Here is an 11,365-nt window from a genome sequence, read left to right on the forward strand (position 1 = left end):
TTCGTCGGTAGGAGATCCGGTAAAATTATTAGCACAAATCAAATAAAGTACTCACAGTCTACGACTGAGGTCCTCGTTTTCTGCTGCATGTACAGTATATACATGGAGTAGAGGTGTGTAATATTGTGGCTGATTCATGTAATTGTTTAATACTTTACCCTGACGCCATCAAATAAATATTCATGTGAAGCGGGAACACTGATGGACCAATTAAAGTTTGGGTATTTGACACAGTCAGAAATAATGAAAGACAGTTAGTTTCATTGATATTGTATTTAAATATTAATCAGCTGAAAGATCAACCATGTGCGGTTACTTTTCGTCAGTAGCATTCATGTATATATATAATTATAGTTAGTATTCATACGATGCCTCACATTTCCCAATAGACAAATTAATCACATGCATAAAATTTTAATATGAAGTATTACAGTTTGAAAATTGCAGAATCACTTTTACAATGTTTAAAGCGTTTTACTCATTTCTGCAAATTCCACTACGAATGCATACATTAGTGGCGAAATGATTTACAGTCACGTGATAGACAAATGACCAATGGTTATGCTAACTAGCTGTCAGTTTATTCATCATATTTAGCTCTAAAACTTCATAGTTATTTCGGATTTCAAACATTTCGGTTGAGCATCACTGAAGAGACATTATTTGTCGAAATGCGCATCTGGTGCATCAAAATTGGTACCGTATAAGTTTTACATTATGACCCCTGGGTCGAGGCCTCTGCTGGTGGACTGTTAGTCCCCGAGGGTCTCTACAGCCCAGTAGCTAAGTACTTCGTTACTAGCTTGAAAATACGGATGTATATTTAATTGCTGTTATAAAATTTAGAAATTCATTTCAAAATTAAGGATTATCTCTCTCATGCATAGCTCTTATCCTTGGACGAATTTGGCTCCACTTTTTTGGCACGCTGTTTTTGGCTATATTTAGCTCTAAAACTTCATAGTTATTTCGGATTTCAAACATTTCGGTTGAGCATCACTGAAGAGGCATTATTTGTCGAAATGCGCATCTGGTGCATCAAAATTGGTACCGTATAAGTGTTACATTAAAGTCAATATCAATCTGAATTATTTCTTTGAATGATACTTATCACATTAGTACATTATATTTGGTGATATACATATACACCTATTTATAACACATACACCGAGGTAACCACTACCCAATTGTTAGTATTGAATTAAACATTCAAGAATCTCCTGATATTATTAACGGATTCCACCCAACACCCCTTTTGTGATATCATGTACAGAGTGCTTTTGATGGGTCATTATACATTTACCGCCTATCCATTATTCTGTCACACATTAGAACGTAGGAAATATGAATTTTATGCTTAGCCTGGGTGTTTTATAAAAAGGTTAATTTAATGATCAGTGATCAATCTCAGGGTTGGCAAATACCAACCTCTGGATATACCAGAGGTGGGAGTAGGTGCCGATGAGGAGTAGGCATCCCCTGTCGACCGGTCACATCCGCTGCGAGCCCTTGATCAGGCAAACGGAGTAATCCGTAGTCAGAATCAGTATGCCAATCGATATATCATTGATTCCTCATACCATCCTACATGTAGGCGACCCGTGCTCTTCGGTCTTTTTCATTTGTTTTATGGGTATATTCTCCTCCCTAACATAGACTCTGTCCTGCATCCGGGGTGTATCTAATTATAGTGAAAAATAATAATATAGGTAAGTCACAAATTTTAGACTCTAAGACACCCAGTCCCTTTTGTCGTTGAATTGCCAATATTATTTCTTTTCTTTTGTTTTAATTTCCCTTCCACTGTCTACTACGATACAAAATTTGTTTCCAAAAGCATACCGTATTTTACAGGTGTTAACGTCAGGAATTTTGGGGACACAGCAATTTAGAAATTTATTTTGGTTTCACGTAATAAAAATATAATCTTCACTGTAAGTTCTGGGCTTGACTTTGCTGTATTGGAAAACTAGATCGGTATAGCGACCATATGATTCGCGAAATACTGATTTTAAACGAGACTGTTGGAACCTCTGCACATCAACTTTTTTGTTAGTAGCCTGCTTTGATTTGAAAACTGAACATAAGCAGAACAAGCTCTTGCGTATCGAAGTCTAGGCAATCAGAATTTATATTACGTCATCATTCCGTAAAACATACACAAGATATTTACGTATTTGTTATTAGATTTATTTTTAGACGAAACAGGCGATCCTTACTATCACACCGTGAAACAGGCGATCCTTACTATCACACCGTGAAACAGGCGATCCTTACTATCACACCGTGAAACAAGCGATCCTTACTATCACACCGTGTCTTTCATGTTTCATCAATTTGTCATGAGAGCTGTATAATTCAGGAACTGTTCAGACTCATTCACTATCTACATATTACAAATACTATACTCTCGTACTTCAATACACAGTATGCAGATTATAAATACTATACTATGGTACTTTGATATAAACTGTCTATAGATTAGAATACGCCAGTTTTGAGATACGAACTCTTCTGTATAGGAGGTGCATTTAGTGGAACTTTGAATGACTAAGTGGGACAGAGTGGACCTACAGTCAGCGAGAAAGACGATGAAATGTATTAAAAGCGGCTTCTCTTTTAATATGTAAATGTGCGAAATACAAAATACTATCGAAAGAAATGTTTTACTAAAGTGGAACATAAAAACAATATCGTATTTGCAAGTAATATCTTAGATATGGTACTTATGACCAACGAAATAACGTGATATGATAAGAATTCTATGTATTTAATTACTCCCTAAATACTTATAACTTACTTAGTTTGTGTATCAGTCGAATTCGGGTGATCTAACAGTTTAACTGTGAATGAAATGCACAGCCAAGAATTTAATTCGCTTAATGAAATTCACATGTTAAACTCTTCCTGCTTGTATTCTTTTCTACAGTAGTCAATTATACAAATGTCTGTACCAATTTATATTTCCTTTACGAACACGAACAAATGAGTAATTTGTCATTCAAATTATAAAACAGAATTTCATCGTTAGGACACTGCATATTGATATTCTTCCGATCATGATCAAAGATTCCGAAATCTTACCTGATTTCCCAATAGTGCAGTCACCTGTTTAAATCACAAAGAAATGATTTGTCGGAACATTTGTTCTCCTTTCAATACAAAAGAATTGCACCATTCATCAAAATTCATATATTCATTGAAAAGTAGTTCCTTTTGTATGCGGTCGTGTACCAAAATGTATTTTAACACGGGATGATTATGTGTAAATACCTGTATATTTCTTCTGGCAGTACACTAGATATACAAAGATTACATACTCAACAATGGTTGTCTGTCTCTCTGTCTGTACGATCTTTTTTATTGTTTATACTAAGGAATGTTATTAAATTTTATGAAAATTTGGGAAAGAGGGGTTGTTGTTCAAAAACAATTATGAATTCAGGATATGCGTTTTCCTAATTATTGATTCAAGTCGAGGGGACTTTTAAGTTTGCGTTCTGTCCGTCAGTCCAGTTTTCCGCACTTTTTTTTCTCTGTTGTTGCAGATATTTACTTTATATTTGGTATGTCGCTATGCCAGAACAAGTTACAGATCAAGTTCGAATTTCGTCTCGGTCCGTTGATTTTTCACTTAGTTATCGCCCTTGGACTTAGAAAATAGCATGAATTATTAGTTTACATTCAAGTTTCTTATCTCTGTAGATAAGAATTAAGAATACTACACTCATTAAAACTTCTATCATAGTAATACAACAATATAGCTAAATTATTCATGATCATCTACATGTCGCAGTTTATTGACTTGCTTAAAGACCTAAACCGACTTATGAATTTATCTTTTTTCTTGTTCTAGTCTCTACTCGAATAGTAGTTGATTTCCAACCATTCCTATCCTGGTTCCCCAATTTTCCCTTTTACCATAACCTACATAATGAACTTTGAATATTTTTGTGGTACAGTAATTTTTGCAACCGGTAGGGGACTATGTATTACCATGCAATACTCTCAGAATGCTTGTTAATTTAGATGTATATATGTTCACATCTTTAATGGCTCTGTAATTTACAACTCTGTCTGCTCTATAGTTAAAACTATGTAGCTCAATGACGACTAGAAAGTATATGTTTTGATCTTTTAGTTCATAGATGAAGATTCCCGCTTGAGGAGTACAAGGGACGTAATACACATGACACGGTGATCAACTACCGATGAGGGTTTTCCGGGTTTGTTTTGTTTTTTATTGTATAAAGATATTCAATAATTGATGTTACATCTTTTTCAAATGATTCCAAAATAATGTGGGGATTATCATCAATCCTTTTATAAACTTATTTCTTCTCAATTTACTAGAACAAAGCAAAAATACTTAAATTTCTTATAGGTGTTGTAAGTTGCATTAAAATTAAATTACGTTATCTTTAAATAAAGAAGTCTTGATCTAAAGATGATTACATAGTATTTCTGTACATTATCAACGAACGTTTAATACACAAAGTCCACAAGCTTCCTCGTTGTCTTTTTTCGTTTTCCTATCAATACAATGGGGGGGGGGGGGATGTATGTACAGTACACTGATAATTCAGCATATCAGCACTTAAATATCCAATGCATATTCATATCAAGTAGTCAACAGTTCATAATGTAGTATGTCTATAAATAGCGATCTGTAGCAAATTTCGGTCCGATAATTGTTTACAAATTTCCATACAGAATTACATATGGGTGCAAATAAGCCCCTGTATGCATACTGTAGAAACCCGTTTCTTTGGAATATATCATTAGCCAATATAGTGATTCAGTCTTTGTATCCCTAGTAATCGCTGGTGAATGCGTTCATCGCTTAAAAAGGGAAATAGCACCATTATGATAAGCAATGACTTATTTTATACACGTTCAAATTCTAAAACTGATTACAGTGACGCCATCACAAATTGACATGGATATTAAATTTATTATTGTTTATTCCTTTTTCAAAGACTCGGAAGGGTCAGTTTCAGCGGGATATTCAAAGGTAGTATAGGACTCAATTAAAAAATTGCTGAGCACGCTGACCTACTCTCTGTGTACTAGTCTGATCCGTCATTCGAACCTGTTACCAATGACCGCACGATCAACTTTAACATCCGCTCCCTGTTCAGTTTGCTATCATTTATAGATGATGTTCTGTTTTTGTAGTCTTACTGTGAATGAAGACTTGAAGACGATCAGATATATGCATTCGTTAATATTCTTGTTAAATTTCAGTCAATAGTTCATTCCCCCATTCTTTCCATATTAAAATCCATTGTAGTTTCGATATTTGAAGATACGTTCTAATTATACTCTTAGCAATATTTGCACAGACAAGAATTTAATTTACTTAATGGAATTCAGATGATCAACTCTTCCTGTTTTAATCTTCTTTAGATTAGTCCAATATAAAAAAGTACGCACTAAATAGACTTTCTTTACAAAACCGAACAAATGAACAATTTTTCATTCAAAACATAAAAGAGAATCTCACCGTTAGGATGTCGCATATAAATATTTATTCTTCCCATCGTGATCAAAGATTCTGAAATCTTACCTGATTTCCCGATAGTGTAGTCTCATTTCGTCGAAACATTTGTCAATTTACAGTACCAAAGAACTGCACAATTCATCAAAATCCAAATATAAATGGTAAAGCCTTTCCTTTTGATGGTGGAACATATTTCCCTATATTCTAATTTCGTAACGTCATCAAACCATTCATAAGGGAATGATCATTAGATTACTCTACCTGATAAGGTGAAGGGCTGCAGAATTTAGCCCTATGCTCGTCGCGTACGTCCTTTGAACAGGGAGAGATCTTCAGCGTGTCACACCTGCTGTGACACGGGGCCTCGGTTATTTCGGTCTCATCCGAAGGACAGCCCAATTTAGTTGCCTCTTACAAGGAAGAGGTACTGATGACCTTTACTAACCCTGGTCCCCACGGGATCGTATCAATTATCAAATTTTAAAATGCAGTACAATATATTTGAAGAAATGATTGTTAAAATTACTATCAGGAAAGCTGAATCTGAAATTGTAGACAAATTCTAGGAAACATATTCGTAATTTTTGTATTTTGAATGTTGATACACAATTTTTTTTTCTTGTACGTAGATATAGAATTTTCTATAGTAAAGGTTTGATTATGTACACGTGTCACGGTAATATTCTGAATAAAATTCAAGGGTCGGAATCTTTTATTTTGGAGTTTTTCATCTATTCTTGAGATAAGGTTGGGGCACATATCGTGGGGTATGAAGTTGAGACATTTTTACAATTTTGTGGAAATTATGAGCGCCATCCAATAACCGCAACCATGTTCAATGTTTTCATTAGCAAAATATCAAGTTAAATAATTTCAAATTGATCATATGAATGAATGGTGCCCATACTAAACTGATTTTGAGCCGCGTTAAAAGAAATTATTGGGAGAATTTACATTGATGTTATTTTGTTAAGGTCACTCACATGAGAAAATTCTTTTAGGCTACACGAATTACTAAAGACCTAATTGTTATAATTAAAGGTGAAGATAACGAACAGTCACTTAATACATAATAACAAATTATTACAGTACTAATGAAATCTCAATGTTTTTATATATAAGGAATTATGTACTAATATGAATGTAACTATTTGATAAATGTAATGCCCCTGTCTATGAGGTATGAAATCCTGACGAATTTTGTGCGGCTGGACTAAAAATAGAATTTAAACTGTAGTTCATTGATCGTGAGCCGGATCAACTTTTGTTCATTGTCCTTATTATGATAATTGTTACAGGGGTTATTTAGCATCCTCCTTAGTATCAATACAGGATAATAAATTTACGAGATTTTAATATTCCTCTTTAATATTTATTCACTGTGATATGGTGTTAAGTTCTATTTCATATTCAACACATCGTCTGACATAATCTTTGACAGGATTCATGAGACGGATGAAGTTCCGTCGCCATTTGAATGATCTAGTTTTAACCGCAACGCGATCGATTTCATGACAGTCTTTATTCTGTCACTTTCTGTTCTCTTGTACTAAGAACGATAACTCGTAATGTCAAAAAGACTCCTCAAACTCACAAACACACATGTTCAACATTAGAACTAAACATTCATATGCTGGAGTTATGAGATTGATCACTGTTCGTTATATTCACCTTTCATACGTATGCATTGTCTATCACAGACACGGTTACTATTTTATCGTCGTAAATGTCAAGAATTTTTGTATTTATATGTTTTCACTTTATATAATCAGTTTGATATGAAATTTTATTCAATGATTACATTTACATACGATACAAAAGTCAATTATATTGCCAGTTCTTAAATACAATACGTACAAAATAATATCTTAAAATGATACATATCCATTACATTTGATATCTATACACTTGTTTAACTTTTAATTGTACATTGGCCGGAAGTAAAGGCGATCGGTTTGCTGAATAAAGTTGCATAAACATAAAAAGAAAGTTAAATGTGCCTATTTTGAAAGAAAACCCAACATATTTCATTGAGTAAGTCCAAAACTAGTATACCCTTTCGAAGTTATTAATACAACGTGTAATATAATAGTGATATGAATCAGAGGTGTGGGATTCTGGAGGCGGATCGATAATGAAAGGGGCGGGCGAGAGTAGGACCTTAATTCCTTTCCGTTTTGTGCCTGTGTTTATTAATTTAAAAAAGGAAATCATTTATTGTACATGCATCATTTTCATGTATTTCTCGTTTACGTCTGGGTTTATGATATCCCATCTTAGCTAATCAAGGATTTATGATCCGCTCCGCTTCTCTACAACCCTTGGCTGCGTTAGCACGATTCTCATAGCTTTGAGTGGCGGCCGCTAGCGGATGGGGAAAACAAACTGTTTAGTTTACATCATGTTCAAGCAATGAAAATGTGTTTTTCAACTACACTTTGTGTGTTGTTAAAATAAAAATAAATGTTTGCGTTCATTGAGTTACACGATGTTATATGCAAATCATTTATAACTTGTTTTCACGTTCAAAGTCTCATGGCACAGTTTATACACCGGCATGTTGTATGAAGACTATGAAAATCTTCTTGTTTACACATCTCATCGTCTTTCACGTGGTATAACATAACATGCTATCTGATAAGATGCAGAATACTTTGCCTGCACCCAATCATATGCTTGAATGTGTTGACACGAAAAGCATGCTAACGTAGCCAAGGTTGTAGAAAAGCGGAGCAGATCGTAAATCCTTGGCTAGCGAAGATGATGATATCCATAATGTTGAATTTTCATCTATGTATTTCCCCATTATTTTGTATTCAACATCACAACATGTCTTTTTAACGTTATGTTTTTTGCAACTACCCTCTACCAAAACTGGTGTAGTGTGCAATGCTGATCAGAAATTAGCTCTTTTTGACAATATCGGGACAAAACAGAGAGCTACAGATCCACCCTCATAAACCCTTCGAGTGACGGCAAAGTAAACACATGCGCACGGTTGAGGCCGTATATCGGTGTAATCTTACATTGCCATCTCACAATTTTAATATTAAAAACGTCCCAACATATTATTCCGCTATATCTGTTTCCAAACATCCATTAAAGCCCCATGCGACCCGAAAACTCACACAGGTTCAAATGGTTTCCTCTCTTGAAAACTGCTACAATTGTTACAACTGCTTTCTTATATTCTATGTCATTCTTACGTCGCATCTATTTATGAAAACATAAGGTGTACTAAATCAATTATCAAAATATAGGGCTCACGGCGGATGCGACAGGTCGACAGGGGATGCTTCCTCCTCCTAGACAACTGATCCCACCTCTGGTAAATCAAGGGGTTCGTGTTTGCCCAACTCTCTATTTTGTATTGTTTGTAGGAGTTATGAGATTGATCACTGTTCGTTATCTTCACCTTCCATACTGTTTTTCAGATGCTTCGTCGATGGAAATATCCATATCTACTGATCAGTCATTCAAAAAATTACTTTGTTAAACACCTCTGATTTCACACAGAAGTACTGAAGGTGATATAAAAATATGCTGGAGTTCCTCATTGACAATATCGTACGACAACACAGCTTGATGGCACATTTCGCAGATGTACTCAAAACATGACATGTTTCAACACACGGGCTCCCCATTCTCCTTTTCAAGTTGTTTTGGCTGACAGAGTGTCGATGCCATCCTAAACCTTCAATTCATCCCTCCGGGGGGAGGTCTCTTGTACATGTATCTAAATATCTAAATATGTCATGATATGCCAACTCAAAAACACTAATTAATAATCGGAAGTTGGAATGTAAACATCAAATCCGATGCGCTAAAGTATTTATCGATCTTGATACATGTATGTGATTTATAGTCGGTTTAAAAGCTTTTAGCTCAAGTCCCTTATTGTATATAAACCCCATACATACACATGACTTCTGCTGTCAATATACGGTTCGTCTTTATTGATTCTGCTTGTGTGTGTAAATGCAATGTACCTTGTAAGTGTGTAATGTGTGTATTACCTGTCCTATGTGCTTTATAGTCAGTTTAAGAGCTTTTCAACTCTAGTTTCTTGATTATTGTATTATATTCTGACATCGATTAAAGATTGACCAAATCTGTTGGAGACACTACACCCCACATTGCACAATGGATCAATGGAGATGGAATTGAACTGCTTCTAATTTGGATTTTTATTGCATTGCTGAAAATGTCTATCAGTTTATTAACTCAGTAAATAAGGAATTGTTTGTGACCCTATTTAAATTTTAAAAAGAGCGCAGTTTTACTTGCAGTGCTCATGAACAGACGATGTAAACGTGAAACTATGCGTCCTGGTTTTGTAGTGTCTAGCTTCTATCTGTCGATTAGCTGTTGGTTTCTAAGAAAGTATTGGAGCAGATTAGTGAGCTACATATCCACCATTTCTGCGCACGATTGGGGTTCCATATAGTTTTATTCCTGCGTCGCCGAATCAAAACATTAGAATAGAAAAGTTCTAACAAATTTTCCCACTACACTTGTGTCCCAACATACCCTTTATCAAAGTCTCATGCGAACCTGATGCATGCAGCTTAAATTATTTTGTTTGTTAACGTAGTTATGTTATGTACCCACTCAAATCAGTATCTACCGCCGTGGTGGCCTAGAGGTTAGAGCGTTCGCCTCGAATGCGGAAGGCCGGGGTTCGAATCCCGGCCGCGACAGACCTAAGTCGTTAAAACAGGTAGTGAAAGTTCCATCGCCATACGCCCGTCATCACATGTGAATGTAACGGGTCCTCCGACATTACCTTAAAAACGAATGTTCTGTGTTACATTAGTTGTGGCACGCTAAAGAACCCTCACTGTTCAATGGCCGTACGCACCGAGCATAGGCCTAAATTTGCAGCCCTTCACCGGGGTTGGTGACGTCTCCATATGAGTGAAAAATTCTCTCGATTTACAAGCAATATACAATCAATCAATCAACCGTTTTTAACGTACCTATGTTGTTTCCTTATGTTACTTTTAAGTGCGGTGTGCACTTATATCCAATATAAAATGAAACTCTTCTGCAATTCAAAGCAAAATAATACTCTCTAATATATATATATATATATATATATATATATATATATATATATTATTATTATTATTATTACAGCAACTTGCTCCGAAGAGTCGGATCACGTCGAGTTGACAGGCGCGGATCATCAGATCACACGAGACACGAAGCGTCGAGGTTGATCTGATGATCTGCACCTGTCAACGAGACGTGATCCAACTCTTCGGATCAAGTCACTGTAGTAATGATAAATTTATTATATACCCCCTTATGCATTTTAAATCCACATTTATGAGATAATAAATGTAATCCAAATTATAAAAAACAGACACTTTTGTGTACGCAGTTTCGTTTGTGACGCGGTCAATATTTTCCACAAATAACGTTGCGTTGATGCATTGTGATGGCATCAGTTTCAGAGGATACTGATACAAAATCAGAAACCAGTGTGATGATCCGGAAAACCGGATGACACGCTGTGAATTCCACGGTATCAAAGAACGATACATTGATGGATATATAATAAAATACAATACCAGAACATTTTCCAGAAATTCGTAGATCTGAAGTTCAGGAGGAAAATCGAAATTCAATCGGTAAATTCTTTATATTTTTCTCGGATTCAAAGTTTGATTTGGCGTACATAACGCTTGTATTAGTTACCGACATTACTTTAATAGTATTAATAATATTTACTTATATAGCGCCCTATATGATTATAAATAACCACTCTAAAGCGCTGCACACAATAAAAATGATACAGTATGTTATAAAAGTGGTAAAAGGAAATTACAATAGCATTAATAAGACATATAATATCAA

At 35.1% G+C, this 11,365-nt stretch overlaps 1 non-coding gene across 1 annotated transcript; it reads left to right on the top strand.

The window, feature by feature from the left end:
- The first annotated feature begins 10,131 nt into the window (after positions 1-10,131).
- On the top strand, positions 10,132-10,203 carry Trnas-cga (transfer RNA serine (anticodon CGA)). Its single transcript has one exon. It is a non-coding gene; the product is annotated as a tRNA-Ser (tRNA).
- Positions 10,204-11,365: the final 1,162 nt, after the last annotated feature.

This window comes from Ostrea edulis, chromosome 8 (assembly GCF_947568905.1).
Source record: "Ostrea edulis chromosome 8, xbOstEdul1.1, whole genome shotgun sequence".
NCBI lineage: Eukaryota > Metazoa > Mollusca > Bivalvia > Ostreida > Ostreidae > Ostrea > Ostrea edulis.